Source organism: Nicotiana attenuata, unplaced genomic scaffold, assembly GCF_001879085.1.
Source record: "Nicotiana attenuata strain UT unplaced genomic scaffold, NIATTr2, whole genome shotgun sequence".
Classification (NCBI taxonomy): Eukaryota; Viridiplantae; Streptophyta; class Magnoliopsida; order Solanales; family Solanaceae; genus Nicotiana; species Nicotiana attenuata.
The window spans coordinates 596,990-607,644 of NW_017670394.1; positions in this window are offsets into that span (position 1 = coordinate 596,990).

Here is a 10,655-nt window from a genome sequence, read left to right on the forward strand (position 1 = left end):
CCCAAAACGACACTAAATAAGATAAGTCACTAATGGCTCTCGGCCTTATTACATTTTAAAAAAGCAAGTAAACCTAATCTACTTGGTCCCAGAAGGACCCTCTCCAGACTGGATGCTCTTGTCGATCAGTTCCCCCAGTTCGCGCAGGTTCAGCACTAAGAATGCCCTTGCCAAAAGTCCTCCTTCGTTTCCCTCAGCGTTCTGGCAATCGGTGACTCTCTTTCTCATTTTCCCCTCCAATTCCATCAAACTGTACTCCAGATATTCCAGCCTTTCGCTGGATTTAACAGCTCTCTCTTTCCACTCATTGATCATTTCCATGTCGGCCTTATGCTGCTCCATATGCTCAGCTTCAGACTCACGAATTCTTTTGCGCAACTTGTTATACTTCACCTGTGCTTTGACAACCTCGTCTATAACCCTGTTTCCTGGACCAACCCTTGGCTCGAAGATTCCTGATATGTTATCATCCAACCATGAGGAGTAGAAGTATGTGTGACCCGCATGATATCGATCCGGCTCGATGGTATCCTTTTCCACGATAATCTTCAAGTTCCACATGTGTTGTGCTTCATTCTTATATGGGATGGCGTCACCCTAAAAATCAGCTATGAAGTGACTCGTTTTAGCGACTCGTGGTATGACCTGTCTCCTGCCTGCCTGTCTCATAACCCTGAGGGGAACATAGGGGTATATGCCCCTTAGCCCAATCAATACCAAGTGTGGAACATCCCTGGATCTAATGATGAACTCGTCGATAGGGAACCACTCGAACATCCATTGAACCTGGTCCTCAGTTAAATTGTTGAAAAACTGCACCCATCCTACAGCATCCTTAGGTTGAGAAAACATGTCTAGAATATAGGTCATTCTCTTGGGATGATGGAAGGCTATGTGATCATTCCACGGCCTTCGTGGAAATTCCTGACGGTATTGACCCTTTTGGAGATGTTCTAGCAGCCAAACTTGCAGCACCAAATTGCAACCCTCGAAGAATCTGAACCCCTTCTGACAGCGCTCCAAGGCTCGGTACATATCTGCAATGATCATAGGGACAATGGTATATGTCTGTCCCTCGATCCTGTCCATCAAAGTTTTGGCCACCATGGCCAACCTGGTGTGGATTCTGTCCCCTTGGATCGGGAACACTAGCATGCCCAAGAAACACACAATGAACACAAAGGCCCTACGATGAATCCAACCCAAGGAGGTGATTGAGAACTCATCATCAAAAATACGGTAAGAGCTACTGTGACCGTATCGTTCATAGAGGAAGTCAAAAGGTATGTAGGAGGTTTTCAGGCACTCCAAGTCATCATTTTTCTTCAGCCCCATCATCTTAAGGAATCCTCTAGTGGTGCGATTTTTAGGTGCTAATAAACCAGGGCTATCCCAAGGCAACCCAGCAAATCCCCCTATTTCTTCCAGAAGAGGGGTCATTCTATGTCCCCAAAGCAGAACACAGCCCTCTCTTTGTCCCAAAACATGGTGGCAACCTCGATCGGCATTTTGTTTGGCTGAAGATCCAACAGAGAAAGCAAATTTCCTAAGACTCGCTTCACATGATTTTGGTCACTTGAAGGAAGATCCCTCTACTAATCTAGCATAAGTGAAGGTATGCTACCGACTATGCCGAACCTGGGGACTTCGTGCCTCATTTTCTACAAAACAAAATATAGGTTAGGCCCTTTCCCCCTCCAGGTTCATCTATTTATACAACAATGATTAGCATATTGACACTTATTCCTCCAAAATTAATGCACACAATCGTGATTGCGTCCGTTGGGATTATGGAAAACCCGATGGACTTTTGGGTGAGGCCTGTCTTAAAGGGTTATTATGTGGACAACATACTAACCCGTCTAGGTTTGACCATGATGCATGCACAATTGATCAGAGTAAGGTTGCTATAGAGGTCTAGACTGGGACCCTTAAGCAGACAACTTGAGGGGGAAAGGCACGGAACCGTCGAACGCACCGCTGATCGACTAGTTTTACCGCAAATACGCCTTTCCGAATTTAAAAGGGTGATATATGGGAAGAGCGCAAACACTCATAAAGCGTTGCTATAGGATTGATTACGCACGAGTAGAATATGATGTTGAGCATGATTTATTCAACAATAAATAGCATGTTGTCAAGTATTTGCACGTTTAAAAAAAATGATAAATGCGATATTTAAATAATTGAAAGGCAGTTACAAAAAAAGAAAACAAAGAGACAAGTCAGTTTCAGGAAAAAAAGGAAATCGTAAATGCTTGAGAAATAAGCAATTAAATCCAAATAAAGGGAAAATGGGAAGGGTGCACATGTGTTTAACAGAAATAAGCATGCTTAAGACTAATTCACAAAAAACAAGTTCGTTATGGTAAGAGCCTAAAACATCCCCAGCAGAGTCGCCATGCTGTCGCGCCCCCTTTTTTCTCGCGAAAGTCCGGGTTTCGACATTTATTGGGAACAACTCATTTCCTTTTGGGAATTAGGTATTTGAATTGGAGAGTCGCCACCTAACGGATTTAACGTGATTTAGGGCACCTAGAGCGAATAACTCATGAAACCGGTTTGCATTACCAGAGACTTGGGTAAGGGCTCGAAATAACCTTGAGGGGAAGGTGTTAGGCACCCCTCGCGGTCCACAACGGTAGGTCCCGACCGAACTCAAATTATGTGAATTAGTCATTTAACAGATAGGCAGTCTAAGCACATATAAGATAAAGGAGATCTAACAGATAAGCAGTCTGAGCACACATATGCAAATAAGATGAGGGAAGTCCTAGGTTGGTTAGCCTATAGGATCACATCTGTACAATACCCGATAAGCCTTCCTCAATTAGAGGGGTTACACGTGGCATTAGCGCACAGGTCATCATATCCTTTACTACCCAATTACCTCCCCTTGGTCATAGCCTAAAGCGTTCTAGCAACCTTAAGGTGTATCCTATGTGTGCACTACCCGTCCCTTTACTTATATAGTCCCGGAGGTATTTAGGACTTCTAGTTAAGGTAGATCTAGACTCTTCTACAGTAATTAAAAGGAGAAAACTCTAGGCGACAAACAAAACACGTAGGACTGGACCAAGGATAGAGCAGTTAAAGGCTCACACTTTACCTCCGCAAATAGAGCAAGTAAGTGCACGTCTCAAACAACAGATTTCAGATATTTCAAAAAGGTCCTAGAACAGGATATCTAGGTGAGCATGACAAGCAGAGAATATGCAGTATTGTTAAGGCGCAGCGACAGAGACCTAATCAATTTGCTTACTGATTTTTTAGAACCTGTTGGATCTGGAGTCACAAATAAGCAAATCATAATTTCACAGTTTTTATTAGACCTTGGTCACCTATAGGCTTGCCTAGGCGTGAATCTGTAACACCTTGTAAACATGTTGTCTAAATGCAATCAGAACCCTGGGAATCAGTTTAAAACAGTTTGAGTTTATTAAGTCCTATAGGCATGCTACCTAGGTGTAATAACTGATTTCGGACTTATAGATACTGGCAAGCTAAATGCAGAAATTGGTTTTAGAATCTTATAGGCAGGGCATCTAAATGCAGCGATCAGTTTTTAAAAAAAATGCGGATGACTGATTTAAACCTTGTGAGTATGCAGAAGCTGATTCTTTTCAAACTTACAAGCATGACGGATTAACTTTTAAAACCCCCTATAGGCATGATATCTAGATAAACAATATTGTAACAACCTATAGGCATGGTATCTAAGCAAGCACCGCAGCAAACTTACAAACATGTTATCTAGAATGCAGGATTGATTTTTGAACCCTATAAGCATGATGTCTAAATGAACAAACATTGTAACAATTTATACGCATGGTATCTACATGAACAAATATTGTAACAACCTATAGGCATGGTATCTACGTGAACAAATATTGTAACAACCTATAGGCATGGTATCTACCCTTCCCAACAGGCTATGCATAAGAATCCCTCCCTTTTACTAATTTCACCAATATCTGTTTACAAGAAATTATAATTACAGACCGACATTAACGATGAATTACAGAAGTGAGATTGCTACAACTATAGGGAGCCTGAATATAGGCCCAAAGGATAAACCCGGCAAACCAGGCCTTCAACCAGTCCAAAAATGCCATAACCTCATAGTGCCTCCAATAGTATCCTGGTGTGTCAAAGTTCCCAAGGGCCTCAGGGACCTGAGGCAATGCTCACACCAGGAAACTTTCAAAGTAACCCTTTGAGCAAGTTTGGAAAGCCAACTCCAGTGTATCAAAGTTCAGAGGAGTCTCATGGACTCCTAAACAATGCTCACACTAGAGGGGCAAAACCCTAGGTGTTCTAAGAATAAGAGTTGAAAACAGGAGATAGTTTTTAAGAAAATAGTTTAGAAGTAAACAGTTTAGGAGTGAAAATAGTTTAAAAGTGAAAACAGTTTAGAAGTGAAACAAATTCATTGCAGCACTCCGAAGCAAAGGCTTTAGCAACCAAACAGCAAACAGAAACATGGTCATAAAGTTTCAAAGCAAAGATTCCCATTGCCTAGATTTAGCTTAGTTCATTAGTTAACATTAGGTGGCATATAGCATGTTGGGAACAAACAATTGCACAAAGAAGGGAGCAGGGGTTGGGAATATAGGAATCCTGCATCAAGAACACATAAAACAGGGTGAGAAGCATGTTGATTAATACCAAGAAAGTTGGCATATTATAACAGCCAGATTCCATAGCACTCAATAAGACTTAATGGTGCTGATTAGAAGCAATAGACAGCAAACACATAAGTTAAAAAAAAGCCAGATTACATAGCACTGGGTAGGGTATAGCAACATGAGTAATCATGCTGACTTAAAACAGTAGACATGGGAGGTATAGAAGTCTAGCCTCATAGAAGTATTCATGTTACTTAAGGTCAATAGACAAGAAAGGCAGGATCTTGACTACACAGAGGCGATTGTGCTAATTAAGGAAGACAAAAGTTTAAATCACAGAACTAAACATACTAATTGAAAGCAATAAACAGGAAAATGTAAAGGTTTAGATGCAGGAGAAAACATACTGCTTTAAAGCAATAACAGGGAAGCAGAAGTTTAAATACAGAAGTAAACATGCTGATTAAAATAATAAACAGGAAAAGCAGAAGTTTAAAGATATAAGTAAACATGTTAATTGAGATTAACAAACAAGAGAAAGCATGTACTTGGCTACACAGAAATAGTCAGGGCAATGAATAGGAAAACACACAGGTATAGCTTCAATGCATGTGAAAGGATATTAAGAGGGGAGACATACCAGTTAAAGACAACAAATAGAAGATGAGCATGTTCAGAACTCAATGGTCTAGACTTGGCTTTCAGCCGGCTAGACAATGTAGTAAATACAAGTAGCAGCAAGATGAGAGCAAAGTATGTATGTGAGTGAGAGTTTCTTTATGAATTGTCCGTGTCTGAAGAATCAGAATGAGAGAGTATATATAGCACTTAGTGTGGTAAAATAAATAAGGTAAAGAGGGAATCACAGTTCATAAAATAAGGACAATCAAATAAATCCATCAGCCAATTAGCGAGTCAATTCATATAGAAGAATCCGGAAGAGACCCCTTAGAATAAGGAGAGTCAATTAACGGTACAAAACTAGGGCTCAAAATAAGGCAAGAAATCATTCTCATACCAGATAGGAATCAATCAAATCCCTAAATCAGACTGATAGTTCAAATAAGGCAAGTATCACTAATTAAATTCACAAATAAGGAAATAGGTAAAAATCACAGAGAAATCTTGATCTTAACAGGAAAATATAATTCGAATCCCAAATAAAAAAAATCAATCAGTATATTGGATTGACAGAAATAAACAAATAAAGGGAAAAATCACTGAAATAACTAGTGCCGAAAACAGAAAGACCTAGGGTTTAAGCATGTACACAAAAATTAATCACCGGTAAAGAATAGTTAGATTAAACACTTGGAAGTTTGAAAATCGTTTGAAGAGAACTTAGGACGAACCCTAGTTCTTAGAAATCACTGAAATCAAATAATGATAAGAGAAATAGAAAGTTTTTCGTAGAAAAATACCGAATAATATTCAGAACGTTTCAGATCTACAAGGATCTAAACAGACCCAAGTAGTCATAAGACTAGGGTTTTGAAAATGACAGAGACGAAAGGAAATCAATCTAAACCCATAGATTCGAACCAAAAATAGGAAGAAAACATCAGTCACAAACGAAAATGGCCATAAACAGGCCTGTGAAAAAGTTTCGAGCAAAACCAGGTTGAATCTCCTTGAGATTCTTTTAAGGATCCAAGTAATCAAACAGCCAGGAGGCATAGCAGGCTAGTAATGATCGGAGAATGCACGAAAGCTCCATAGATAGGAGCTTCTCACTGATGACGGTGATTAGTGTTATAGGCGATTTGAGAGAGAGTTGGAGAGGTTAGGGAACGAAGGGCGGCGGAGCGTAACCAAATGAGCTAGGTTAGAGGGTCGTCTGAGTTAAAAAAGGTAAGGTTGATTGTGGACCGTTGATCTAAAAGATCAACGACCACGATTAAACAGGTTATTGGGCCGGGCAGGTATATGTTGGGCCTAGGGGGTCGACTGGGCTGGTTTCAAAAGATTTGGGTTAATATTTAGGGGTTAGGTCCGAAAAATTAAGAAATTAAAGAGCCTATTTGTTAAATACCCAATTAATTAATAAATAATTTATAAAAATAGCTAATTAAATGATAAAAATGATTTTTATGAATGAAGATGATTTAGAATAATCACTTAACATTATAAAAATATAGAAAGTCATTTTCTGTATATGTAATGTAATCATGCATATATAGGGGCTATTTTTGCAAGAATATGCAATTATAGTCTCAAAAAATGCAAATGTAATTATAAAAAATATAATAAAAATATTTGAACACCCATGTAAACATAAATGATGAATTTAGATGGTTAAATTATTATACAATAATATAAGGGATAGTTTTGAACAATTATGCAATTAAAAATGCAGAAATAAATGAATTTAGGGCCTTTAAAAATTGTAGAAAAAATTGTAAAACACTTGTGCATGTTTGTAAATGCATGTACAATATTTTGAAAGTGTGTATGCACATTTTAAAAATATATGAGGGAAAAATTAGGTATAAACAATTCCTCTAATGCCTATTGGCATTCCGGGGTCCAGGCGAAATCGTTCTTCTTTTTGAGTAGAGAGAAGAATTTATGACTCTGATCCGACGATCTCGAGATGAATTGGCCAAAGGCAGCTATCCACTGCGTTAGCCTTTGCACGACCTTAACGTTGTCCATGACGGTGATGTCTTCGATAACCTTGATTTTTTCGGGGTTGATCTCGATTCCCCGATTCGACACCATGAAGCCGAGGAACTTTCCTGAATCGACCCCGAAAACGCATTTCTCGGGATTGAGCTTCATGTTGTATTTTCTCAGTATCTTGAATATTTCCTGCAAATGCGTCAAATGGTCCTCTGCGCACAGGGACTTAACTAACATGTCATCAATATATACTTCAATTGACTTACCTATCTGTTCTTCGACCATTTTATTTACTAGGTGTTGGTAGGTAGCTCCTCCGTTTTTTAGACCGAAGGGCATCACATTATAACAATATGTTGCATATTTGGTGATAAATGAAGTCTTTTCTTGGTTTTACAGGTTCATTTGAATTTGGTTGTACCCGGAATAGGCATCGAGAAAGCTAAGGATCTCATGGCCGGTCGTGGCGTTGATCATGCGATCGATGTTAGGCAATGGAAAGGAGTCTTTGGGACATGCCTTGTTTAAATCCTTATAATCTACACACATTCTTAATTTGTTCCCCTTTTTAGGAACTACGACTACATTGGCTAACCATTTGGGATACTTCACTTCCCGAATGGACCCTATTTTAAGAAGTTTAGTTACCTCGTCCTTGATGAAAGCGTGATTTACCTCGGACTGGGGCCTTCTCTTTTGTTTCACCGTTCTGAACTTTGGGTCTAGGCTTAGTCGATGTGTTGTTATCTCCGGTGGTATCCCTGTCATGTCTAAGTGGGACCAAGCAAAACAATCTCTGTTATCAATAAGAAATTGAATAAGTTTTTTCCTGAGTTCAGGATTTAACCCCGTTCCCAGGTATACCTTTCGCTGGGGCAGGTACTCAATCAATATAACCTATTCCGGCTCTTCGACCGTTGATTTTGTAGCATCAGAATCATCGGGTATCACGAAGGTTCGAGGTATCATACAATCATCATCCTCGATATCTTCCTGCTGCTCCGATCTGGTCAAGGCCGGCGACTGTGGTTGCTATTTAACCTCTTGTTTTCCCTTCGATTCCAATTCCATTGACAATGTCGATATTGGTATCACCTCATCGATTGCAAACATCTCTTTGGTTGCGGGTTGTTTGCCGTACAACGTTTTGACCCCTTCCGGTGTTGGGAATCTCAGTACTTGATGAAGTGTTGAAAATACTACTCTCATATTATGGATCCAAGGCCTTCCGAGCAGTGCATTATACCTCATATCTCCTTCGTTTACATGGAACTTTGTCTCTTGGATAGTTTCGGCCACGTTTACTGGAAACATGATTTCCCCTTTGGTGGTTTCACTCGCCATGTTGAAACCGTTGAGCACTCGAGCTGCGGGCACGATCTGACCCTGAAGGCTGAGTTGCTCCACGACCTTCGATCGAATAATATTCGCCGAGCTACCTGGATCAACCAACACACGTTTAACTTGAATTTTATTCATAAGGATAAAAATTACCAGTGCGTCGTTGTGAGGCTGTTCGATCCCTTCTGCATCCTCATCGTTGAAAGACAAGGTATCTTCTGGTAAGTGGTCCCGTGTACGTTTCTCCCTTGTGATTGTGACTTTGGTGCATTTAAATACTGGGCCCTGAGGAACATCGACCCCACCAACGATCATATGAATCACGTGTTGCGGTTCCTCCTGTTCGTTTTTCCTGTTTGCATCCCTTTCTCTGAAGTGATTTTTAGCTCGGTCACTCAAGAACTCTCGAAGGTGACCTTCGTTGAACAATCAAGCTACCTCCTCTCGTAATTGCCTGCAGTCTTTGGTTTTGTGACCATGGGTTCCATGGTATTTGCATATTTGATTGGGGTTTCTTTGGGCCGGAACGGACTGAAGGGGTCTAGGCCACCTAGTATCATTGATTCGTCCAATGGCCGATACAATACCTGATGCATCGATGCTGAAGTTGTACTCCAATAATCGTGGTGCTTCCTTGGGCTCGACATGTTTGTCGAAGCCGCTCTTACTCATGAGCCCTCGGGAGCTTTGTCCTCGATCATTCCTTCGATCATTCTGAATGGGGTTGCGTCCGGGTCCGTTATTCCTTCGATCTGCACTATATGGTTGGTATCGATCTCTGTTCGATCGGGGCTCTCTATCGATGTCCCTTTGAACCCTGCCTTCGGACTTGTTTGTGTAAATGGAACCGGATGGAGCTCCCAACTGGTCATCCTCGACTCTGATCTTTGATTGGTATTGATTATGCACATCGGCCCAAGTCACAGCTGGATATTCAATTAAATTCTGGTTCAGTTGACGTGATGTTATCGAACTTCGCTCGTTCAAACCTTGAGTGAAGGCTTGGACAGCCCAATCATCAGTGACTGGTGGTAGGTCCATGCGTTCCATCTGGAACCGAGATACAAATTCCCTTAGCATTTCGTTGTCCCTTTGTCTCACTTTGAAGAAGTCCGATTTCCTAGTTGCGACCTTTATTGCTCATGCTTGTGCTTTTACAAACGAATCGGCAAGCATGGCGAAAGAATCGATGGAATTAGGTGGCAAATTATGGTACCATATCATTACCCCCTTTGATAGAGTTTCTCCAAACTTCTTCAACAGAACGAATTCAGTTTCATCATCTTCTAAATTATTTTCTTTTATTGCGCACGTGTAAGAAGTGACATGCTCATTAGGATCAGTGCTTCTATTGTACTTGGGAATTTCCGGCATGCGAAACTTTTTTGGAATGGGATTTGGAGCCGCACTTGGTGGGAAAGGCTTCTGCACGAGCTTCTTCGAATCTAAACCTTTTAGAATCGGAGGTGCCTTGGTATTTGGTCAACCCGTGAGTTGTATGTCTCTACCTTTTCATCATTAGCCTCGATTTTCTTTTCTCCTGATTCGATTCGCTTGGTGAGTTTCTCGAGCATCTTCATGATGTCGGGATCTGTTCCCGATCCATTATCGTTCGATTTCTCTGGTACGACCCTATGAATCACTTCCTGTGATGTATCGAGCTCGATTCTGCTTGGTGCTCGATTCTGATTTTGCAGTTGTGCTATCACGGTTTGCTGAGTTTGCAACATTTCAAATATCAGAAGGCTAATTCCGCCTTCTTCGCCACTTTGTGCGTTCTGATCAACCGCTCGAACATCTCTTCGAACGCTATTTTCGGGATCGACTCCCAAGTTTCCGTCGACGGCGGCACGGGAACCATCGTCAATTGGGTTAACGACTTGTGGTACATCGGGGTTGACTGGAGGTACTCCATTCCCCGGGGCGGCCACATTCTCGTTGTCGCCCATAAGACCGAGGCAGTTGTTTGGTGCTACTTGAGAATTTGACATGTTGATTCCTAAAATCAAAGATACTTACAAGAACAAGCGTAAAAGCAATGTGTATTATGAGAATTAATATTAA